Here is a 23,211-nt window from a genome sequence, read left to right on the forward strand (position 1 = left end):
CTAGACATTTCACTCACAGTAGATTAAACTTTCATTCACCAATTACTACCTAACAACATATGCGAATCATGACCCCTAACTCACCTTGTCAGTCTTTCCCAGAGCTGTGGGTGATAGTTACCAGCTCCTTTTATTAGCTTATTCATAGACAGCAAATGTGTGCCTTTTTTTTAAACCATCTCTATCAAGTGACATTTTACAAAAAAGTAATCAAAGGGGAACTTTGCAACAAAAATGAAAGCACAGCAGAAATAAAAGCAGTAACTTTAAGTGTGAAGTATAAATGAGACTACAAACTACAGAGCAACCGCTGGTTAGGGAAATGCTGGCAGAGCCACGGGTGAGAAATCTTAGTTTCACATCCAGAGGAATTCACTAGAGGCAGCCCTGTTGCCATACATGAAGAAAGTGGTAGGCATGAAAAATAATCTAGGTGTCCTAACAAATTTGACATTGGCCTAAACCTTGCCATTAAGAAACCCTGGTAGGAATTCAAGCATCAACAATGCAAAGGATAAAAGGTTGAACATCCATCCTAAGTCAGAACAGGGCATGACAATTCTCCAGGAGACACTTAGTATCCCAAGTTACAAGATCAACAAACAGAAGAAGGTCAGTGCTATTCAAACTAGTTTAGAAAAACCAAAGTTTAATCGTGATGCTTCTAATATTCTAGAACAGTATTAACTGTGCTATTTTAGTAAAAAAAAAAAAAAAGTAAAAATTTTAGTAAAGATAGTCATTTTACTTTTTCATTTCCCTAGATATTTATAACCAACAAAGACTTGGTTTTGTATCAATGAAAGAGTACTGGAAAGCTAATTATTGCAATGTCATTTTCCTAGGCCTCCAACTATTATCCAAACCAATCATCTAGTGTGAGGAGACACAGTCCCTGCCCTTATCCTAGTGAGCTAATATCAACAAAGTAATTCCAAAACCCATGTGATTAATTATTCCATGTTAAAGAGATACCAGTTCAGCCAGGAACGGCCATACATGTTTTCAAGGAGGGGTGGATGCAGCTATGGAAAGAAGAAAGGAAGTACCAACTAGGGCACACCCTCTCCCCCCCGCCCCCCCCCCCCCATGTCTGAGGGCAATCCAATTTTCTCCAGTCCTGCAAGTCTACTTTCTCACCCCAGGGGCAGGGTGAGGAGGCTCTGAGCTCGTTTTCAAACTGGTTGCCAAGTGCTCAGTTGCATGGCCAGATGCATACTAATTGCTATTAGAATGCGGCGATACAGGTTAAGACTCCTTCTCAAAGATCACACAGAAATCAGAAGTGCCTAAAAGTGTGGCCCTTCAGCCCCCCTGTGGGTGAAGAGTTTTCTTACAGTCAGTGGAAAGTGCCTGAATTCAAATCTCTCTGTCCTCAGAAATGAAAGAACCCCCTGGAAACCAAAGCAGCCCCTGGGCTGTAAAGAAATGTAATCCTGGGAGCCTGTGAGATGCATTTCTGGCTTGAGAATCAGTTTTGGATTTTAAAATCCAATGTGTATATTATAAATGTATTACATATAGTGTCTTGTCTATCATAAAGCATGTTTGAACCTTTGATTGATAGCCTGTCCCCAGGGAGATACGGGGACTGTGACATGCATGCAGCTATACTCAGAATCTGGTAGAACTCTTGCGAGCGCCTGTGGTCAACATTTAGAATCCCAGCTACTCTGGAGGCTGAGATTTACAAGATCACAATTCAAAGCCAGCCCAGGCAGAAAAGCTTCACAGGACTCCATATGCACAATAACCAGCACAAAGCTGGGCTGGAGGTATGGCTGAGGTGGTAAAACACCTGCCCAGTAATCACAAAGCTCTGAGTTCACAGCACCACTCAAATAAGCAAGGAAACAAACAAGTGGGTCCCGCATCTCTTAAAACCGCTGAGTTTAACTTAGTCTAGGAAGCCAAAAGTCGAGCCCTACGGAGTCAGACAGCTGCCTCCTATTAACGGCTGCAATTGATCACATTAGTCTTTTGGGCACAGCACTGAAGGCTTTTAGACGGAATAACCATCTTTTTTTGCACCCTCACAAGTCTAAGAAATGGATTGTCATTTCACAGATGCGGAAGCGGGCTTCACCAAGCACGTACTTGAACGCACACCAAATGATCTGAGATGCCATTCTTAGCCACGAAGCTGTGCCGGCTAACCAATGACCCTTTGCAAATACTAAACGACACCCCCCCCACCCCCGCCCCTAACAAGGCGACCATGAGGCCCAGCGACTATAAAGAATCTAGCTTTTCATAAATGCACATTCCTAAACACACATACCAAGTCGCTGATGTAATTCCCATCTGACAGATGTCAAAACCCAAGGCATGAGGTTGGGTGGGTTTCTCAAGGTTGCGTAGCTTATGTGTGGTGAAAGCGAGCGGCAACATTCAAGTCTGTCAGGTTCTTTGGGACTGGTAAGCCTGCGCTGGGCAGGCTGCCTCCCAGCAGCTGGGCCTTCTAGTTGAAACTGGGACTTGCATTCAGCAAGTGTCTGCTCTGAACCCATGTGGGTCGGGCCACTTCTGGAACTCATTTATGCATTCAAGTCTGCCGCCAGCACTTCACATTCCTGAGCCTCTCTCTCTCATCTCTCCCCTCCTCCTCCTCCCCACCCCTCCCCACCCCTCCCCACCATACACACACTAACAAAAGTCAATCCGCTCAGAGGAAGCCAGTGGAGAATTAACTCACAGAGTGTGATTTGGGCGGAGAAGGGGCGTCTTCACTGACTCTTGTTTCCCGACACAAACACAGAGCAAGATGTCTGTTAAGCAGAGAAGGCTGAGAAATGGCAGGCACAGCTTTTTTTTTTTCTTTCTTTAGGAAGGAAGGGAAGGGGGGATCTGCCACCACCTTTGCGTTTTGTTCTTCACGGCCATAACGTTCCCCCCAAAAGGAATATGGGTCTGAGAAAAAGCAGCAGGGATCTCACCACAGCACCTCAGCCAGTTCCCAGAGGTTGTCAGCGTAGCAGAGCAGGCAGCAGCTCCCCAAGTTCAGCCCGGCTTCCCTCCTCCTGGTGCAGTGGTGGCTCCTGAGCCCCGCCCCCCAGCACACACCTGAACCTCTGAGTGGCAGCCTAGGCCTCCTAGGAGGAAGCCTGCCAGCAGCAGGGCAAGTCCTCAATCCCGGGGCAGAGCTAGCTGCAGGTGCTTCCCAACACAGGAAGAGCCCGCCTCAGAACTGAGGGGCACTATGGGTTTCTTTTTCTTTGTAAGGCTTGAATTAGGGCCTGTGCCCTGTCCCTGTGCCCTTTTGCTCAAGGCTAGTGCTCTACCACTTTGAGCTACGGCTCCACTTGCCATTTTCTGGTGGTTAATTGGGGATAAGAGCCTTAAGAGGTTTCCTGCCCTGGGCTGGCTTTGAACTGTGATCTTCAGATCTCAGCCTCTGGTGCTTGACTTGGGGCTACTCTCTTATTTCTCCTTTTTAACAGTAGCAACAAGGCCAGGCCCTGCTAGCTCATGCCTGTCGTCCTAGCAACACAGGAGACGGAGGTTTGAGGATCTGGGTTCCAAGCAAGCCCAGGGAGGACCAGTGGTGAAACTCTTCAGTGAACCATCAAGGCCACCCGACCTGAAGCTGAGCTGTGGCTCAAGTGGTAGCACACCAGCCTTGAGAGGGAAGAAGCTAAGGGATGGGCCCCGAGTTCAATCCTCAGTACCAGCCCCCAATACACAAACAAACAAACGTAGTAACAAATCACTTCCCTTTTTGTGTTTGGGTGTTTTCCCTTTCTCAGCTAACAGGGTCTTTCTTAGCTTTGTAAAACAGGTGGGCGCTGTCTGTGGGGACTGCTGTAAGGAAGTTTGTCCATTCCCAACACTACACCCCTCCATTTCCCTCCCAGCAAGCCGTGGTTATACCTGTACTTCATTTTGCTTTAATTTCCACTGCCTGGAATCCTATTTGGAAATGCTGAAGAGAGTAAACAGAGTTGTTCAGGGCTCCTGTTAATTCTTCAGTGAGCTGGGGGGAGGGAGGAACTGCAGGCTTGGGCAGGTCAGGAAATGCCTGCTTAAACCAGCCTCCCGGAGGAAGGTTCCTGGAAAGGAAGGATGTAAGGAGGTAAACTTCACTAATTGAACTTGTTCTGGGAGATAGAACCAAGTCCAGAGACTTGGTTCCAGTCTGAGGAATGAAATCTCTTTGAACTAGGAAAAGCTAATTCCAACACCCTGCTGGTGAAAGCTTTTCTTGGTATCTCAGTATAAATGGCTAAAATTTTGGAAATCAAGGTTTATTCATTCCTAAATGCATTTCCCAAATATGCTAAGGGACTCTTACTTTGACCTGTCCAGGCTGTGTATTTTCTGAAGTTAAGGTGCACAGATTGCTATTCACGTACTGATTGGCCACCTGATAAGCAGATCTCAGACATTTTAATTTCCTCTCTCAACTATTGATCACTGTGGCAATCAATTTCATCCTGCTGGGCTTCTCTGCCCTGTCTGCTGCTACTCAAATAGATGTTGTGGTCACTATGGTAACCACCCACTTATTCTCCTCATTTTTCATTTATAAAACTTAATGTGCACAGGCTAGAAATCCCTGTTTCGCCCCAAACTCAAATTGTCGCTATAGTTCGGCTGAGAAAGGAAATCATTTTGGTGCAAATTCTTTTTTTTTTTTTTTGCCAGTCCTGGGCCTTGGGCTCAGGGCCTGAGCACTGTCCCTGGCTTCTTTTTGCTCAAGGCTAGGACTCTGCCACTTGAGCCACAGTGCCACTTCTGGCTGTTTTCTATATATGTGGTGCTGGGGAATCGAACCCAGGGCTTCATGTATATGAGGAGGCGAGAGCTCTACCACTAGGCCATATTCCCAGCCCCAAATTCTTTATTTTAAAAATTCATTGTAAAGATGTTCATCAGAAATAAATTGTGACAAAGAGATCAAAATAGGGGAGGGAATCTTGCTTGGAAACTGAACTTTTTAAAGGGTTTTCGGCTTTAAGATGAGACAACCCCTATGAGTTCTAATTTGACCTAACCGAACGGCAGCCCTCATGGGACTGTGGGAGTCTCCCCAACTTCTAGAAAACCGAATAAAGGTATGTTGACATGAATTATTCTGAGATTGATAAAACATATTATATTTTTTTCTTTTCAAAGCAGTGCATAACCCATTTATTTTATAATTAGTCGCTGGATCTGCCCATCCTCCTTGCAAATGAGAAGAAAAGCTGATGACCACCCACCCCCACCACTAGCCATGAGGGGAGGCAGATAATTAACCAACCCCTAGAAGGAGCAGAACGACATCATCACAATTTCTAGATGGTCATTGTGATGAGCGCCATATCTAAGTCAGCTAGCCACAGTGTGAGCTGCTATCAAGGGTGAAGTCACTTACTGCAGACTTTGTGAGGTGTCGGGTCTGCCTTGGAGGAAGCAGTGCAAAGAGGAGATTTTTTTTTTTTAAATTTTAATCACAAAGCTGTTGCTAGGCTGGTGTCTCCCAACTGAGACACTATCCCAGCGATTCTACTGGCTATTCAGCAGATGGAGCCTTGAGGATTTTATCCTCCAGATCTCAGCCTTTTGAATAGCTAGGTTTACAGGCATGAACCACCTGCACCTGGCCTAATCAGAAAGCTTTTATAAGCAAATTAAAACTCTTGCCCTTTCTGGATCCTAGAAACAATAATGAACCCCAAAGATGAACACTCTGCCTGCCCATATGTGTCCGTCTCATTTAAGATAGGTGTCTTGCACTCTTCCTGACCCCCAATATGGCCTGAAAGGAATTATGGTAGTGCCTGTCTAGAATCCTGTCAGTTGGGAGGCAGATGGATCAAGAGGCCTGGCCTGGCTACTTGCCAAGCTCCTGTCTCCAGAACACCAGTGACTCCCCACCATTGTAAGGTGATTCTGCTACTGTACACTGGGATTGCCATTTGTGGCCCTGGTGAACTCACCCCTTCTCACTGCCCAGGGTAACTAGATGTGAGGGAAACCAGGAACTCTGTGGACACCTCAGGACTCTGAGTGGTGGGAATACTACACAGTTGAAGGACTGGGCTGTTCCGTGTCACTTTGCTCTCTTTTGTTCTTTGATTGCTGTCTTTTCCTCCCTAGAGATTTCTTTGTGGCTTCCTCAAAGCTCTCTTCTTGTTTGATTCAGAGGTATTTCTGATTCTAATATCATCCATGAAAAATAGAAGAATAAAAGATGGGAGAGGGCAGCCGTGCAGGACAAAACTAACTGATTAATGCTTTGACTTAAAGACTGCCTAAGACTGTGGGCTCTTGGTCTCCATGTCTCCCTTCCAAGTCCAGCCTTGTAATCTTATTCAAATCACTTATACTTAAAAAAATGTTCAATGATTTGTTAAATACATACATATATATATATATATGCTATGTTTAGTGAGATAAAAGAAAATGATCTGTAAAACTAAAATGTTCATATGAATGCCAGACATCACAGAACTATTATATAGTAGGTCAAGTTATGGATTTTAAACCTTTGAATGATCTAAGTTAGATTCTTCAGCAAACTCAAATCTTGATTTCACTTTCATTTAGGTCTCAAATCCCATCAAGTCTTATCCCCAAAATGCTTTCCTGGTCTGAATATGTCTCTCTGTCACCATTGGGTGAATATAATCTCTTCAAACTTGTTCCTGCTCCTTTATGCAACCTTTCATTAGTGAAGTAGCCAAATCAACTGAAAGAGAGAAAAGGGAACTGTTAAGCAGATAGGGATAAAATGTGGTGGACTTAACATGTGTCAGATAACATGTGTCCCTCCATGGCGTTTCTTGTTCCTTAGTACCTCAAGCTCCTGCTCAGTTGGTTCTTTCCATAATGTCACAAGTTCCTGCTCAAATGCTACTTCTTCCCATACTGCCCTGGGTGCCTGCCTGCTCAACCAATAAAAACCACCAAGCATTAACCACCAAGCAATCAATGCAAGGGAGAAGATACGGGAGAAGCCCCACAATATAATAACTGGTGGGAGTGTAAACGTGCTCAACCACTCTGGAAAGCAGTATGGAGGCTCCTCAAAAGACTAAACATAGAGCTCCCCTATGACCCCGCAACCCCACTTCTGGGCATTTACCCAATAGACCACAAACAATGCCACAGTAAAGCCACCAGCCCAACTATGCTTATTGCACCTTTGTTTACCATAGCCAAGATATGGAACCAACCGAGATGCCCTTCAATGGATGAGTGGATCAAGAAAATGGGGTACATATACACAATGGAATTCTATGCTTCCATCAGAAAGAATGGCATTGCCTCATTTGTAAGGACAGGAAAGACTTAGGAAAAAAAATCATGCTAAGTGAAGTGAGCCAGACCCAAAGAAATATAGACTCTATGGTTTCCCTCATTTGTTGTAACTACAATGTGCTTATCAACTTAAAAGTATACATACACACTAAATGATTTGAAAAATACACTTGGATATGATAAATTATACAGGACTCTAGGCATTCACACAGTGAGACCAAAGGACGGTATTCTCAGGAGAAGATCACAAAGGCTCAACAGCTATGCGCATACAATCATATAAAATGATATTTATTGAAATGAACTACAAGAAACAGAAATAAGAGGTTTTATGTTATTTTGCCTTTTGTTTTTGTTTTCTCCCTTGTCAATGTTTGGGTTTTCTGTGCCCTTTGTCTTGTATGTAAGTTTATCTGTTTGGGGAAAAGTAAGGGGTGGCAGAAAAGGTGGAACAAAGGGTGAACAAAGGCAGCAGTGAAAGTCTCTAGACACTATGCTGAAAAGGAACTAGACAACTTGCGCAGGGATATGGGGTGGACAGGAGGGAAAACCTGGGAGAAAATGAGGGAAGAGGAGACATTGTTCATAAAGAAATGTGCTCATTACCTGACTTACGTAACTGCAACCTCTCTGCACATCACCTTTACAGTAACGGCAAAAAAGAAAAGAAAAGAAAGAAAATTGCATTGGGCAGAATCGGCTCTAAAGGCAGGAAAATTAAATAAATAATTGCCCTGGAGAGGACTCCAGTCCTCTCAGGATGGAGAGTCTTGCTATGTTCTTTTCATGGCTTTCCTGTCACTACTAAATAAATATACTCTGTTTACCTGAAACATTTTCCTGTCTCTTAATACTTTAGTGGGCAGAGAAAAAAAAAATCCATTCCCCTAGAAGGACTCCCAACAGTCAGAACACCTCCAAATATACACAAACAAACAAAATGCTCGTCTGATCTTATCTGTCCTGTATTAGAATTGATTATGGAGTCCCTGTGAACTCAAGCCCATGTTCTTTGCGAAGCACAAAACTCCTTCACAGCTTTGTTGTCCTCACAACCTCTCCTGGACTTCTTCCTAGAACACACTGTGTCTGCACAGATGGCCCTTGCTTCTTCTTTGTCCACTCTATTCATTCCTCTAAACCTACGAAACCCCTCCGCCTCTGGAGTCTCCTGAATTTCCCAGCCTGTGTTAATCACATGGTATCACAACAGTATTTCTCACACCACCTGGTGATTGTTTGGATGCTCATTTGGCAAAGGTGCCACTGGTCTTATCCAGTGATAATATTTCTTTTTCCTGAACTTAAAAACATTGTTATTAAGGAGTTTTACAGAGGGGTTACAATTCCCTAAGTCAGGGAATGAGGATGATTTGTCTTGGACAATGGCACTCCCAGTGTAATGTTTCCCATGGCCTGGTTTTGATAAATCATGAAGGACTCAACACAGATCCCCGCACACATCTGCACAGACATCTGACTGTGAGCAGTGACCTGCGTTACATGGGCAACACTCCTGGCTTAGATCTGAATCACAAGGTCATCCTCCGGGAAATGCAATCAGTGCCTGCAAACCCATTTGGTTCCTGTAGTTTAACTTAAAATGAAACTGGGATTTCCCCAGTCTTTCTGTCCATATTTGCAAAATAGTACTACTACACAGGTGCCCTGCCCAGAATCAAAGTGTGGCGGACACAATGGTGTCCTGTTCCTTGTTCTTTCCTACTATAGCACGAGCCTGACGGAGTGTTTGTTACTCCCAGGCAGATGACTGACAGAGTACTTGGCTATGAAGATCTCTCAAGTGTTGTGAAGCTTAGGTTAGGAACAGCTCCACCCAGAAGAGAGAATGCAAGTCTGTAAAGCTCAGCTTTCTCATGGTTCAATCGCTCACCAAGCAAATTTAGAAGGCTCAAATTTTGATATTTTGACACTCATTGCCATCAAGGGTAATATCAGAAGTTATTCTGTAAATGACTCTAATGTTGGAAAACTTCTGTTCAGATCTGAAGATGAGAAAGGGATGTTTCAGACAAATTTAATGAGGTACTTAAGTGGCAGTTAATGAACTGAAAACAAAGATGGATGTGTCTGAAATATGTATTTCAAACTACAACCAACTGTGTGGTCACCCCAACCTTCCTGAAAAAGAAACCCCCAGACTCCCTGCATTAATCATGCTCAGTTATGTAGACACAGGATACTTCCTCCCTAGGAGCTGGGCACACATTCGAATGACCTGCTGAAATAGATGGTATGCCTCAAATTGGCACAAAGTTCTTTAAAGTTCTGACCAGTCTTTACCATCCCCCAAGAGCTGAAGAACAAAGCATCACAATTCTCAGGGCAGATGATAGAGAAACTCAGTTGCAGTCAATTCAATGGAACTTCCAGCTAGATCTGGCAAATTCTAGTCAATTCAGTGGTGTTTCCTTGATTTTCAACTAGGCAAGGTTGGATTGGCAAACTTTGTGTGCCCTAATAACTGCATACTTTATAGTAATGTCGATTTGCTTATTTGTATAATTTTCATTCACTGCTAAGCAAACACATGACTATTTAAACATTTCACTTGAGAGGAAAAACAATGGTGCTTTATTTGTCAGATGTCAAGCCAGAAACCAAGCAACTTGTACCAGAAAATTAAATTGCTCTTTAGAAGCAAAGTCAAAACAAAATAAAACAAGCTATTTTTGTAAACCACATGTTCATTGGAGAAAAGCAGAAGAGCTTCTTTTTAAAGACAAATTATAAAACAAAATAGACATGACTACCCTGGGTTAGTCATTGATAAGCATTTTAGCCATGTCTTTCTAAATGAAAAATTTAAAAACATAAAAAAAAATTGTTTGATTTTCTGTATAGCTGTAAACCATTTCTTAGATACAGCATTTTAATGACAAAGCTTCATGACACAGATGTATAATAAATTGCCCTTTCCCATTGCTGATGTTTATAATCTAATAGCTCATATTGATGTGGGTTGGTAGGAAAGCAGCCAATCAGAGGCTTGTGGTCTCTTCATCTTGCAGTTGAGAGGATAAACTGGGAAACCAAAACCTGCCTGACAGGGAAATGGGGGCTGGGGGCTACAAAGGAATGAGGATGTAAGAACGGACAGTGCGCATTCGTGAATACTGTAATACTTTGACATCACAACCTTACAGAAACAGGAAGGAGTCCCACCAATCAAGAAACCATCTTCAAGGACCCCAATTCTCACTATTTAGCCAAAGGCCACACTCTGTGGTTTTAAGTTAATTCTCTAGAGTTAGTAAACTCTCTGGTTTCACATTCTCCCTGTGCTACTCCATTAAACAAATAAGAGTTGTACACTTGATAAGCTTATAGCTACATTACTGCCTTCAAAACATCAGCCTAGTATTTGCCACTTAGAGTCAGTAAAGCTTAGCTATTTAAGAACAATTACTGATGTTGATACTGTGTTATTATTTTATAACTAATATGATATCTTTATGATACAATGTAATATAGTGTATTAATAATTTATTAATTATTTGATTTTACTTATTGACTAATTTAGGTCTAATTGATTCTTTCAAAAACACACTCATTTGGGCTGGGGAAGGGAGCTCATGCCTGTAAATTTAGCTACACAAGAGACTGAGGTCACTAGGATCATAGTTTAAAGCTGGGCCAGGCAAAAACAAAAAAAATAGCAAGACTCCATCTCAACATAAAAGGTAGACATGGTACTACACTCTGTCTCAACCCAGATCCACTTTAGACATAAATAAGAGGATTGACTTCCAGACTGGCTTGGTGGATATTAGCCAAAAAAAAAAAAAAAAAAGACTAACTCAAAAGTAACTAAGGCAACCAGGTGCTAGTGGTTCATGCCTGTCACCCTTGTTATCCAGGCAGCTGATACTTGAGGCTCACAGTTTGAACAATCTGCAGTACACCAGCAAAAAGCCAGAACTGGAAACATGGTCCAAAAGTTAGAACACTAGCTGTGAGTGAAAAGCCAATGGAGATAAAAAGACCCTGTGTTCTAGCTGAGCACTAGCACAAAATACTATACTACTCCTACTAAACTACTAAAGCAAAAACAAGGGAAGGAAGTGCTCAGGGCATGGTTCAAGTGGGTAGTATACCTGTCTAGGAAGCCCAAGGCCTTGATTTTAAACCCAAATACTGCCAAAAACCTCCCCCTGAAATCTTACAAACAGGTGTTTAACAAGCAGCACAGTTTTAGGGATGTAATTCACAAGGATATGCAGAAACCCCCTTGAAGCTGGGTTTGCTGTGTGGTGGTCCCTGCATAATCGCCTCCTCCAGTGTCAGGTTGGTAGGAAGCTAAGTGGAATTTAGAGAAGCATTACTTCCCTCATTCTAAACAGATGCCAGCGGACCTTGGGGAACTTAAGGCCTACCATGCTCTTATAGAGAGAAATTCAGTTTCATTGCGAAGTTAAATACAACAGTCTATAACGTTAACATATTGCTAATAAACCCAGAGTACTCCCAAAGACTTGGTGAGAAATGGAAAATATTTATGTATTCATGATGTGCCTCCTGGCAAATCCAATAATCTAACATAAAAGGGAAATTTAATGATGTTTTTTCTTCAGGAAATAGATGTCTTCAGCTACATTCTATCGAGGCTCTTTTCAAGGTCATAGTTTTGATCCAGCTCACCATTTTTGTGGTTTCATGTTCTGGCTGGGGAAGGAAGGCAGGGGGCAGTTTTAGGGGGAGTTCTGTCTGAGAGATGGCTTGAAGCTCATCTTCTGGGAGCGCCTGCTGTCTGGGGTGAAAGATGTTCTGCATATGAGGCACATTTAGGAGGAGTTAGGAATTGTTTCAAATGGCAACCCCAGGAAAGAAGAGGCTAAGTGAGAAACACACAGAGCCACTCAATAAAGCTTCATATAAATAGATTGCCTCCATACTGGGGATCATAGCTGCTTTGTATTTATGACAAGGCATAATCATCTGTTATACCATTGGAAAAGAAAGCTTTTTTTATATCACAATAATCCAAATGCATATGTACATAGATATAGATACGCATATATTTTGCTGGTGTTGACATTTGAACTCAGGACTTTGAGCTTCCTCGGCTTGCTTGGCTGGATCTCTACTTAAGCCACATTTCCAGCCTGCTTTTTTTTTTTTTTTTTTTTTTTTTCCAGTCCTGGGGCTTGAACTCTGGGCCTGGGCTCTGTCCCCAAGCTTCTTTTGCTTAAGGCTAACACTACCACTTTAGCCATAGGGCCACTTCTGTTTTTATCTGAGTAGTTTATTTGAGATAAGAGTCTCTTGGACTATGGACTTCAGCCAAACTGCCTAGGTTCAAGTCTCAGCTCTTTCTCCCCTTCCTTCCTTCCTTCCTTCCTTCCTTCCTTCCTTCCTTCCTTCCTTCCTTCCTTCCTTCCTTCCCTTCCTTCCTTCCTCCATCCCTCCCTTCCTTCCTCCCTCCCTCCCTCCCTCCCTCCCTCCTTCTCTCCCTCCCTCCCTCCCTCTCCCCTCTCTCCCTTCCTTCTTTGTTTCTTCCTTTTTTGCTTGCTTTTTGCTTGTTTTTTTTTTTTGTTGTTGTTGTTGTTTTATGGTGTTAGTACTGGGGCTTGAACTCAGAGCCAGGGCACCTTTGTGTGGCTTTTGCACTCAAAGCTGGTGCTCTATCACTTAAGCCATACCTTAGTTCTAGCTTTTGGTTGGTTAATAGGAGATAAGAGTTTCACAGTCTTTTCTGTCTCAGCTGGCTTTGAACTATGTTCCTCAGATATCAGCCTTCTCAATAGCTAGGATTACAGGCATGAAATACAGGTACTAGTTCTTAGTATTGATTGGTCACAGATCTTTGGGCAGGCAGATTCTCCATTTCTCAGTGTCCTATAGAACACAGTATTATTATTATTATTATTATTATTATTATTATTATTATTATTATTATTCCTAGAACTGAACGTGTTCACTTAAAGGCCAGATGGTCTGAGCAAATTAGAGTAACTTTAATATACCTTTTCTGAAAAGCATTTTCCATGCCTTTTGGCCTTATAGCTTGCAACGATTGGCTCAAAGGTCCCATTTCTCTCTGTATCCTGCAGTGATTAATAACTAAAACAGAAGCTGAACTATCCTAGCAGTGGAAATGAACTGTGCATATGATTTATTGCTCTATTTATTTCATCTATTTTTGAAAATGTGGTTGTTTCCTTAAGTATCTGCTTCTATTTTAATAAAATATTGCCTTGAAGAACAAGAATAAAGAAACAAAGCATCTTTGTTTATTTGTTTAGCTCAAGATGATCAAGGGAGGCCACGGTTTACTGGCGAATCAGAGTGGAGCCGAGGGACTCCCAAGCAGCCTGAAGCTGGCTAAGACTTCTCTGTTGATGGTGGGATTTAATTTCTGAACATCTGTGCATGACAGAGTTTGGGGTACTGTGGGTGGTACAATTCAAGAAATATACATAATGAAGAAGGCAAAATTTGCCTATTTAGAAGCATAATTTTATTAAATGCAATAAAACACACGTACAAAATCTCATTTTCAAATGAAGTGATGGTCTACACTGTGGGACTCAACCACATCTGCTTGAATGAAAGCAAACAAAGTAGGCCCCGAAAGCTATGACTTTTCACAATGACAAGATTTTGAAGAAAGAGCTTATAATAGTGCCAAAGTGGTCCTTTAATTAATTTGTTTAATTTATTCTCTCATGCTTGGTTAGGGCCTAGGGTCTAACATTTAGGGTGTGTTTGTATGTGTCTGAGTGTATGTGTATGTGTTGCTTCAGACTCACACTCTAGCACAATACCATTTGAGCCATACCTCTAACTTCTGGTTATTTGCTATTTTATTGGAGATAAGAGCTTCACAGCCTTCTTAATAATCAGGATTACAAATGTGAGCCACTGCCACCAGCCTATAAACTGTATTTTTTACTTCATAAATACTGGATGAGATACTGATATACCATTAATTCACCTTTTTAAAAAATCAGATGAGGGGCTGGGGATATAGCCTAGTGGCAAGAGTGCCTGCCTCGGATACACGAGGCCCTAGGTTCGATTCCCCAGCACCACATATACAGAAAACGGCCAGAAGGGGCGCTGTGGCTCAAGTGGCAGAGTGCTAGCCTTGAGCGGGAAGAAGCCAGGGACAGTGCTCAGGCCCTGAGTCCAAGGCCCAGGACTGGCCAAAAAAAAAAAAAAAAAAAAAAAATCAGATGAGTTATTTACAATATTGCCAAAGTTTCCTAATAATGACATAAATTCTCGTAAAGAAAAAGTAGATGGGAGAGAAGAAAATCAACTATTCAGGTTGATTTTAAAAAGACATGGTCATGAAGGTCTATGCTGACAAATGACTTTCATATTGATTGGTTCTATTTTCCTCTCTTAGATCTATACTTCCCTCCCTGTCCCTGGATCATTAGCACAGATTTCTACTTAAGATATATCTCAAGTACTGATTTCAGTGGCCGGCACAAACATGTACAGTCTCAGAGAACATACTGTTATGGGTTAGATACAAAGTATGTCCCCAAAGGGTTGAAGGTTTAGTCTCCAGTGGTGAATCCAATCACCCATAATTGAATCACAGGGGCTCTGCTATAATCAACGGACTGATCCATTAATGGCTGCCTAAGCTGATGGCATTAATGGGCGGTGGCAGAAACATTCAGATGTGAGCTCTGTTGGAGGAAGCAGATCACAGGGGTGTGCATTTTGGTTTTTTTTTTTTACAGCACGTCATATGTCTTATTCATGGATTTACCACACATAGTTTTGACCAAGTGTGGTCAAAACAAAACAGCAACCAAAACCAATAAGCTGAAAAACCAAAAGAAATTTCAGAAACAAAACATTTAGTTCCTACATGTGCATGAATCAGCTCGATTGATGTGGAAAAGGTCTTAGTCCCAGGTTACCAATTGTGCTTGAGTCATTATACATTATCATGTGGTCCTCTGAATGTTTCTCTGCCCTTTATTAGGTTAAAATTTGCCCTCCCCAAAGTACATAATACAGCCAAAGCAAAAGATAGCAATATTCCCAAGCCAGGAAAAGAGCATGTAAAGTGCATGCTTTTAACAATATGTAGAAACATTTTAGATTTGTTAAAAGTTGGCACGTCTTGAGGGAAAGTTGAGTGGCATTATGGGAAAACGAATCAGCAATAGAACAGCACTGAACTCTGCCTCCTGACCATCTGTGGTTTCTTCCTCAATGCTGGTCGCCTTGGAGCCACACACCAGAGATGCTAAGGGCTCCTGTACTTTGTCCCTGGCTCCTTCCTTCTTTTCTTCTGCCTTTCTTCTCCTTCCTATCTGCTATGAGATGACCACTGTGTTCCACCACATTCTCCCAACACTGCCTTGCAATGCACAGGCCCAGGAGAAACAGAGTTAAGTGAGCATAGACTGAAACCTATGACAATGGGAACATTACAAAAGAAGTAACATGATTAAAAGTTAAAAAAATACAAAATCTTTCTTCCATTAAAGCTGTCTGCTCAAGTATTGTGTCACAACAAGAAACTGACTAGCATACATTGATGAAAAAAGAATATGAAATAGAACTGCACACTGGTAAATGACCCGATTGACAAACCTGTGACTAAGAATAAAAGATAGTTCAATTTATTAATGTTTTGACTTTGAAGCTTTAAGCAAGATTTTGATTGATTCAACTAACCTTTAATAATTTATTGAGTACTTTCTTCATATAAAGTACTGTTCTGTGTTCTGGTACAAAATAATCAACAAGGCACAAAACCCCTTGACCTCACGGAGTTAACAGTGCAGTCGGGCTCATAGGCTCTGGTCTCAGAACAGTCATGTATTCATTTACAAGATGACTGCTTTTGTGTGTGTGGTTTTCTTTTTCTTTTTTGTATTGGAGATCGGGGTGCTAGGCAGTGTTCTTCCACGGAGCGATATCCTCAGCAATTTTTACATCCCATTTTGAAATGGGATCTTTCTAAGTTGGCTAGGCTGGGCTTGAACTTGTTATCCTCCTGCTCAGCCTCCCAAGTAGGTGGTAATATGTGTCCCCACGATGCCTGGCTGACTATCTTGTTTCCCTTGGTCTTTGGAGTCAAGGAGTCAGAAGTTACTCACTGGCTATACCATATAATCTGGAAGAATATGAGTTTTCTCATCAATAGTAGTCAGAATTCAGTGTCTTCTCTATCTATATTTCAGAGTTGTTGAGAATGAATAAATCAGGCAAAAGGTGGGGTGTCTAGACTTGAATCTAAGTTTTCCCATTCATTAGACTATTTCTCTTGGGCAATATATATATATATATATATATATATATATATATATATATATATATATATATATATTTTTTTTTTTTTTTGGCCAGTCCTGGGCCTTGGACTCAGGGCCTGAGCACTGTCCCTGGCTTCTTCCCGCTCAAGGCTAGCACTCTGCCACTTGAGCCACAGCGCCGCTTCTGGCCGTTTTCTGTATATGTGGTGCTGGGGAATCGAACCTAGGGCCTCGTGTATCCGAGGCAGGCACTCTTGCCACTAGGCTATATCCCCAGCCCCTCTTGGGCAATATATTTAAGGGTCTCCCTACCTCTATTTTTTTGTTTTCAGGTAAAACAGAATAGTTACACTAAAAAGTATCAGGTAGCCAGGGCTGCTGTCACAAAACACCATAGATGGAGAGGTTAAACTACAAATCCCTTCTCCTCACAGTTCTGGTTTGGAAATGGATATTAGTTCAATCGGGCTCTGGTCAGGGCCTAATGGCCCGGAGACTGCTACCTTCTTAATGTGTCTTCACATGGCAAAACTCTAAAGAGAGCAGGAGCAAGCTCTTCCGTGTTACTGTTGGAAAGGCCCTAATTCATCTCGAGGGCCCCACCCTCATTACTTCACCGAAACCCAACTTCCTTCTCATGACTTACATACCTTCACATTGGGGACCAGGGCCTCTCTGGGACGCTTCCCTCCTTTCTGAAGCATACGGGACCTATTTATGTTCGTTCCGCTCTGTGAGCCAGAGGCGTGCGCAGAGGAGAGTAGGAGCAAAGCAAGGACAGTGTCTCATCTCTGTTCCTTGACCACGAAAAGCCAGGAATGGTGACAGCAGCTCTACCCCACACCAAAACTAGGCTCACAGAATCTTTCTACTTGGAAGGGTTACTCAGAGACCCACTAGCCAGCTTGCGATTGATGTAATACTCTCCTGGAAGAATTCCCTGTTTCCATGCTTACAATTACGGGGTCTTGCTATAACACAGGGTGGTTCCTTTTATTTATTTATTTATTTATTTATTTATTTATTTATTTATTTATTTATTTATTTAACAATACTAGAGGTGAGAAAGTTGTTTTCCGGAATGTGTCCCTACTGGTCCTAGTTACTACTTCTGTATTCTAGTAGTGAACACTAGTCAGTAGCTAAAAGGAATAGCAGACCTGGATCCTGAGATGTTTTTCTGAATGTACAATTTCCCCATGGTCTCTAGTTCTTTTCCTGGTGGTGCTGTCCTGCCGAATCTTCTGTGTCTGTTTTCCTTTCTTCTTCTTGTTCTACTCTCAGTTCTCAATACAAGATCCCAAGAGGGAAATAAGGACCTCCTGACCCTTCTGTTAAAGATCCTGTTAAAGTTCAGAGTCCAAAGGGTCTGTTTCTAGGAGGTGAGAAGAGGGTTAAACGCACCATCCTGAATTACAGACTGCCGCTTCTTAAGCCCAGCCAGCTACATTACAGTGTTTACCAGAACGTTAGCAACTGCTTATTATCTGCATTCATGCTCTCCTTTGCGGAGGTCACCTGTCTGGAGACAATAGGATACACAGCTAGAAGTTCTCTCTGTTTTATTTCAAAGAGATTGATCTTGGGGCTGGGGATATGGCCTAGTGGCAAGAGTGCTTGCCTCGTATACATGAGGCCCTGGGTTCAATTCCCCAGCACCACATATACAGAAAATGGCCAGAAGGGGCGCTGTGGCTCAAGTGGCAGAGTGCTAGCCTTGAGCAAAAAGAAGCCAGGGACAGTGCTCAGGCCCTGAGTCCAAGCCCCAGGACTGACCAAAAAAAAAAACAAAACAAAAAAAAACACCAAAAAAACCCAAAGAGATTGGTCTTAACTCTGGACGCATGCTCTGTCCACACGAGTCGCGGGAGGACCCTGGCATTTGTGGTCACATGAAATACAGCCATCTAGTGCTCCTCATTGGGCTTCTTGGGCTTGCCAAATTCATCAGAGCAAATAGCCTCGAACAGGTCTGAGTATGGTTCCGATTTCCTCTGCTGTGATTAGCAGGAGGCACAGTCAGCCTGGAATGCTGTGCTCGGCACAAAAGTCAGACTTGGAAGGCATCGGCGGTCACTAAAGCTGTCATCGTCTTCCTCATTCCTTTCAAAGTACTGTCTTCAGTTCTCTATTCATATCAATGCTTGGGTACCATAGCCCAATTCCGCAGCGTCTCTGGTGCTAACCATCTTTTCTTTAACCGTGCCTGAACCAAGACGCTAACCTTATTTTATTCATATGAATCTTGATTACTACCAAGGTAAGGTTTCAATTCACCAATCCTGTACAAAACCCTTTGAGAGTTACACACTGTAGATGCAGTGAGATTTAATGTGCTGGGGTGGGAACAGTTCAGGGGTTCCAAGGAAATTCATATATAAGGATAAGAATGACGGCACTTCCATTTATGCAGCTTTTTCTCTCTCTCTCTTACAGATAAGAGAAATCCAGGCCCAAGAGGTGGCACACATCTATTATTCCACTTATTTGAGAGGTGGAGGTAGAAAGATCAAGGTTCCAGGCTAGCCAGGACAGAGTTAGCATAAGGTCCTATCTGAAAAGCAAACAACTGAAAACAAAAAGGCTGAGGGTGTGGCCCAAGTGGTAGAGTACTTGCCTGGCAATAGAAGATCCGAGTTATATCAATCTCCAGTTCAATTCTCCAGAAAGGACAAATGAAAGAAAGAGAGAGAAAGGGGGAGAGAGAGAGAAAGAGAGAGAGAAGAAAGAAAGAAGAGGGAAGGAAAGAAAGACAGACTGACAGACATTGGACATTGTCCCGAACCAAATGCCCCTTTTGCCTGACTTATGTAACCTCTCTGTTTCTAGCATTTCCAAATAAAAATAGTTTTAAACAGAGCTCAATTTGGCCTTGTGATATTGCTGTTTGGTGGGTGGTTGGGACTGGTGCTCGCCAGGCTCTCCCCTCAGTTCTCCCCTCCATTTAAGGGTGTCACAAAGAGAGCAAGAGGCACATCGCACTGTGGTGCTGATGGAGTTGTTGGGTCCAAAGGATTTGAGTTATAGAGTCTTTGCCTTTTTATTTTTTTGCAATGAGCTGCAAAATAGCTACTAAAATATTTTATACTCCACAGATTCCCTTGTTGTACTATGCATGTACATATGTAAAGAAGTTGTTAAACTTAAAAATAAATTATATATTTTTACTTTTCATAAGATCCAAATTTTGCTAGTCTTTTCTGTCTATAAGTTACTTTTCATAACAAGCTAGTTGCTGCATGCTGGAAGTTCTAGCCTGTAATTCTAGCTACTCAAGATAATGAAATCTCAGAGTGGTGGTTCAAAGCCAGCCTGGGCAAGAAAGCCTGAAAAACTCTTATCTCTAATTAACCAGCATATGCTGGAAGTGGAGCTGTGGTTCAAGTGGTAGAACACTAAATTTGAGCAAAGAAGCTACGGGACACCACTAAGGCCCAGTTCTGGAACACACACACACACACACACACCATGCTATCTAGCAGCTAATCAAAAAGAACATTTAGCACACTCAAGATACATAAACACAGAAATGTGAGTCATTAGTAAAATCATTCACAAAATCTGTTTCAGGTGGAGTGTAGGTATAAATTTGAAATGTAAAACAATAAGGCTTGTAGACTATAATAGTTTTATGATATTAATATAGGTTCATATCTCTATAACAGGATACAAAAAGAATAGTTGAGTAGCAGAAATGACATAAATGCCCATCAACAATAGAAGCTATATGTGAAATGTGATATTTCATATAATGGACTACTACACAGCACTAAAAATGAATGAAGCACAGCTACCCCCAACAACTACATGATCTCCACAAACATCAAGGTGAGTGCTTAGAAGCCAGACACTAAATAATACCTACTGTGTGACTCTGTCTACTTAAAGGACAGACAAGACAGAAACTCATTCAAGGTGTCAGAAGTGAGGGTGCCATCTACCTCTGGGGAAGAGGGAGAGAGTAACCACTGGGAGAAAGAAAAGGGGGTACATTTATGTTGAGTTGGGCATAGGTTACTTGAGAATTTTTTTAAAATGTAACAACATGAGTTTTACCCTTCTGATTTGTGCACTTCTCTGTTTGTATGTTATACTTCAATAAAACATTTACAAAAATGATAGAGATAAACACACTTCCTCTGTCCATCGCAGTACAGGCAAAGATGATAATGAGAGAGTAAGTCTTCGGAAAAGACTCATACCACAAAGGGAACATTCCGAAAACAGTATGGGGAAATTTTCCATTACCATGTTTTCTATTTCTGCACACTAAACAATCAGGGACAGAATTTTTGTGCTCTTAAAAAACTCTTCCAAGTAAGTTTCAGTGGATTTTGAACAATTATTCATATTGGCCAGATGTGCTGGTGCACATTTGTAATCTAGATTAGGGAGGCCGCAGCAGGAGGAACACCAGTTCAAAGCCAGTTTGGGATACAGAGGAAGAGCATGTCTAAAAACAATAAAATAATGCCAGTAAGGCCACGGTCGCTTTAATACTTTCTAATCTATTAATTGGAGAGATTCTCAATTTTAGAAAATACTAACAATGGGGATAACTTTGGGGTTCTAAATGTTTCTCCAATGTTAACTCATTTGATTCTCAAAACAATATACAAAGGTGGCCATTATTATGATTTCCATGATGTAAACAAAGAACTGTCTAAGGCCATGCAATTAGGAATTGGGAGGCCCAAGAGAGCTATATACAGTACACATATATGTAAACAAGAAGACCAGCCAAAGCTTGCTTATTGATAGCAAAAGCTGGGAGCAAGAGGAGTCCATAATGCCCTGCAGAATATGTCCCTGCAGAACCCTAGAAATTCTAAGCAGCCTTCCTGTCTCTGAGCTATCACCACAGCGACTGGCTAGCTGAGGACGCCAACATAAAACCTGCATCTGAGTCAAGATGACTCACCCCCTCTGGGACCCTGGGACACCTGCTTGGCACTAGGCTTTGGTATAAACAGACATTTCAGGAAGTTTTCTATTCCACCTACTCAGCAGCTGAAACCCTGTGAAGTCAGCTGCCCAGACCTGCTTTGTAGCCATCAGATTTCATTCTGGAGTCAAATGATTAATTTCCAGAGCCTTTTATTGTGAAGGAAAAACAATTCATTCCCCATGCTTAGAATTTTAATCCGGGTTGGCTCTCTGGATGCTGTAATGCGTATACGTGTTCTTAGCATTTAGGATGAGTGGAAATACCACCCTTAGCTTCCAAAGTCTGAATACGAACACTAGTGTCAGCTACTGTGCACCATGATTAACTGGTCTATACATCCTGAGGTTCTTTTAGTAGTATTTAACCCACCTGTACATTCTCAGTGTTTTAGCTTAAAGCACATTATAGAAGAACAATTTACCAAATGATGCCAAGGAAAATTTTGTTGGTTGTATTCTTTTTTTTTTGGCCAGTCCTGGGCCATGGACTCAGAGCCTGAGCACTGTCCCTGGCTTCTTTTTTTGCTCAAGGCTAGCACTCTACCACTTGAGCCACAGCGCCACTTCTGGTTTTCTGGTGGTTAATTGGAGTGAAGAATCTCACAACCTTCCCTGCCCTGGCTGGCTTTGAACTGTGATCCTCAGATTTCAGCCTCCTGAGTAGCTAGGATTCCAGGCCTGAGCCACTGGCCAGCATGAGTACAGTTCTTGTCGAAAGCGTTATCCTCCCTCAGTTTCTCCCACTTTCCCTCCCCAATGCAGCTCCCCTCCCCACTCGAGTTGTAAAGTTCATTTCTAACATATTGTCTCATGAGTATTGCTGTCGCATTGGTTCACCTTTTGTCCTTTATCTCACCATTTTGTGATTCTCCTTCCCTTCCCTAAATCAGATAAACATATATACAAGAAAGAGGAAACCAAAATCAAAAACAGTGACAACAGGGGATAAATCAAAGGAAAAAAATGAAAGAAAAAAGAAATAACTTCACACTGTACATTAAAACAATAAAACCTCTTATTTTCATATCTTGGAGTTCATTTTGCTTACTATCTCTTATATGGTCATGTGTACATAGTTATTGAGCTATTGTGATTCTCTGCAAGAACTATCCTAGACATATGCTAATGCTACTACACTGTTGGTAGAAGTGTAAACGGGTTCAAGTACTCTGGAAAGCAGTATGGAGGTTCCTCAAAAGACTAAAACAGAGCTCCCCTATGATCCATTTCCTCTTATTCTACCTACTTCTTTCATTTCTGATTTTATTTTATTTTTGTGTGTTAGTCCTGGGGCTTGAACTTAGGGCCTGGGCACTGTCCTTGAATTTTTTTTTCTCTCAGGACTAGTGTTCTACCACTTAAGGCACAGCTCCACTTCTGGCTGCTTGGTAGTTTATTGAAGATAAGAGTCTTGCAGACCTTCCTGCCCCAAATGGCTTTGAGCAGTAATCCTAAACTCTCAGCCTCCTGAATACCTAGGCTTAAAGGCCACCAACAGATCTGCTGTTATTTTTCATTTCGTTGTTATTTCTGCTTTTTGATTTTCACTTTATTTCTGCTTTTGATCCCAATCTTCCTGTGTCTTTCAAGTCTTAACCTCTTAACTACTCCATCCTTTTGCCTTTAACCCCTCTCTCCTTTCCAGTCCCTTCTCCTCCACTGTTTAATTTGCTCAAATGTCTTATTCTTTAACAGTGTGGGAGCATATATCCCCTTCACTGTTACTTCCTCTTTCATGGCCACTGTTTACCTAATTTAGAAGACAAAT

The 23,211-nt window shown here is 42.0% G+C and overlaps 1 protein-coding gene across 12 annotated transcripts in view; it reads right to left on the reverse strand.

The window, feature by feature from the left end:
- Nucleotides 1–23,211, reverse strand: part of Dlg2 (discs large MAGUK scaffold protein 2) — a 1,704,707-nt gene that overhangs the window by 209,920 nt on the left and 1,471,576 nt on the right. The window contains exon 1 of one of the 12 annotated variants that reach the window (XM_048360022.1): nt 2,937–2,984. The exons of the other annotated variants lie outside the window; for them this stretch is intronic. The gene's annotated coding sequence lies outside the window, so the exon portion shown is untranslated. Of the gene's footprint in view, nt 1–2,936; nt 2,985–23,211 lie in introns of those variants that run through there. 12 annotated transcript variants of the gene reach the window in all.

Source organism: Perognathus longimembris, chromosome 13, assembly GCF_023159225.1.
Source record: "Perognathus longimembris pacificus isolate PPM17 chromosome 13, ASM2315922v1, whole genome shotgun sequence".
Classification (NCBI taxonomy): domain Eukaryota; kingdom Metazoa; phylum Chordata; class Mammalia; order Rodentia; family Heteromyidae; genus Perognathus; species Perognathus longimembris.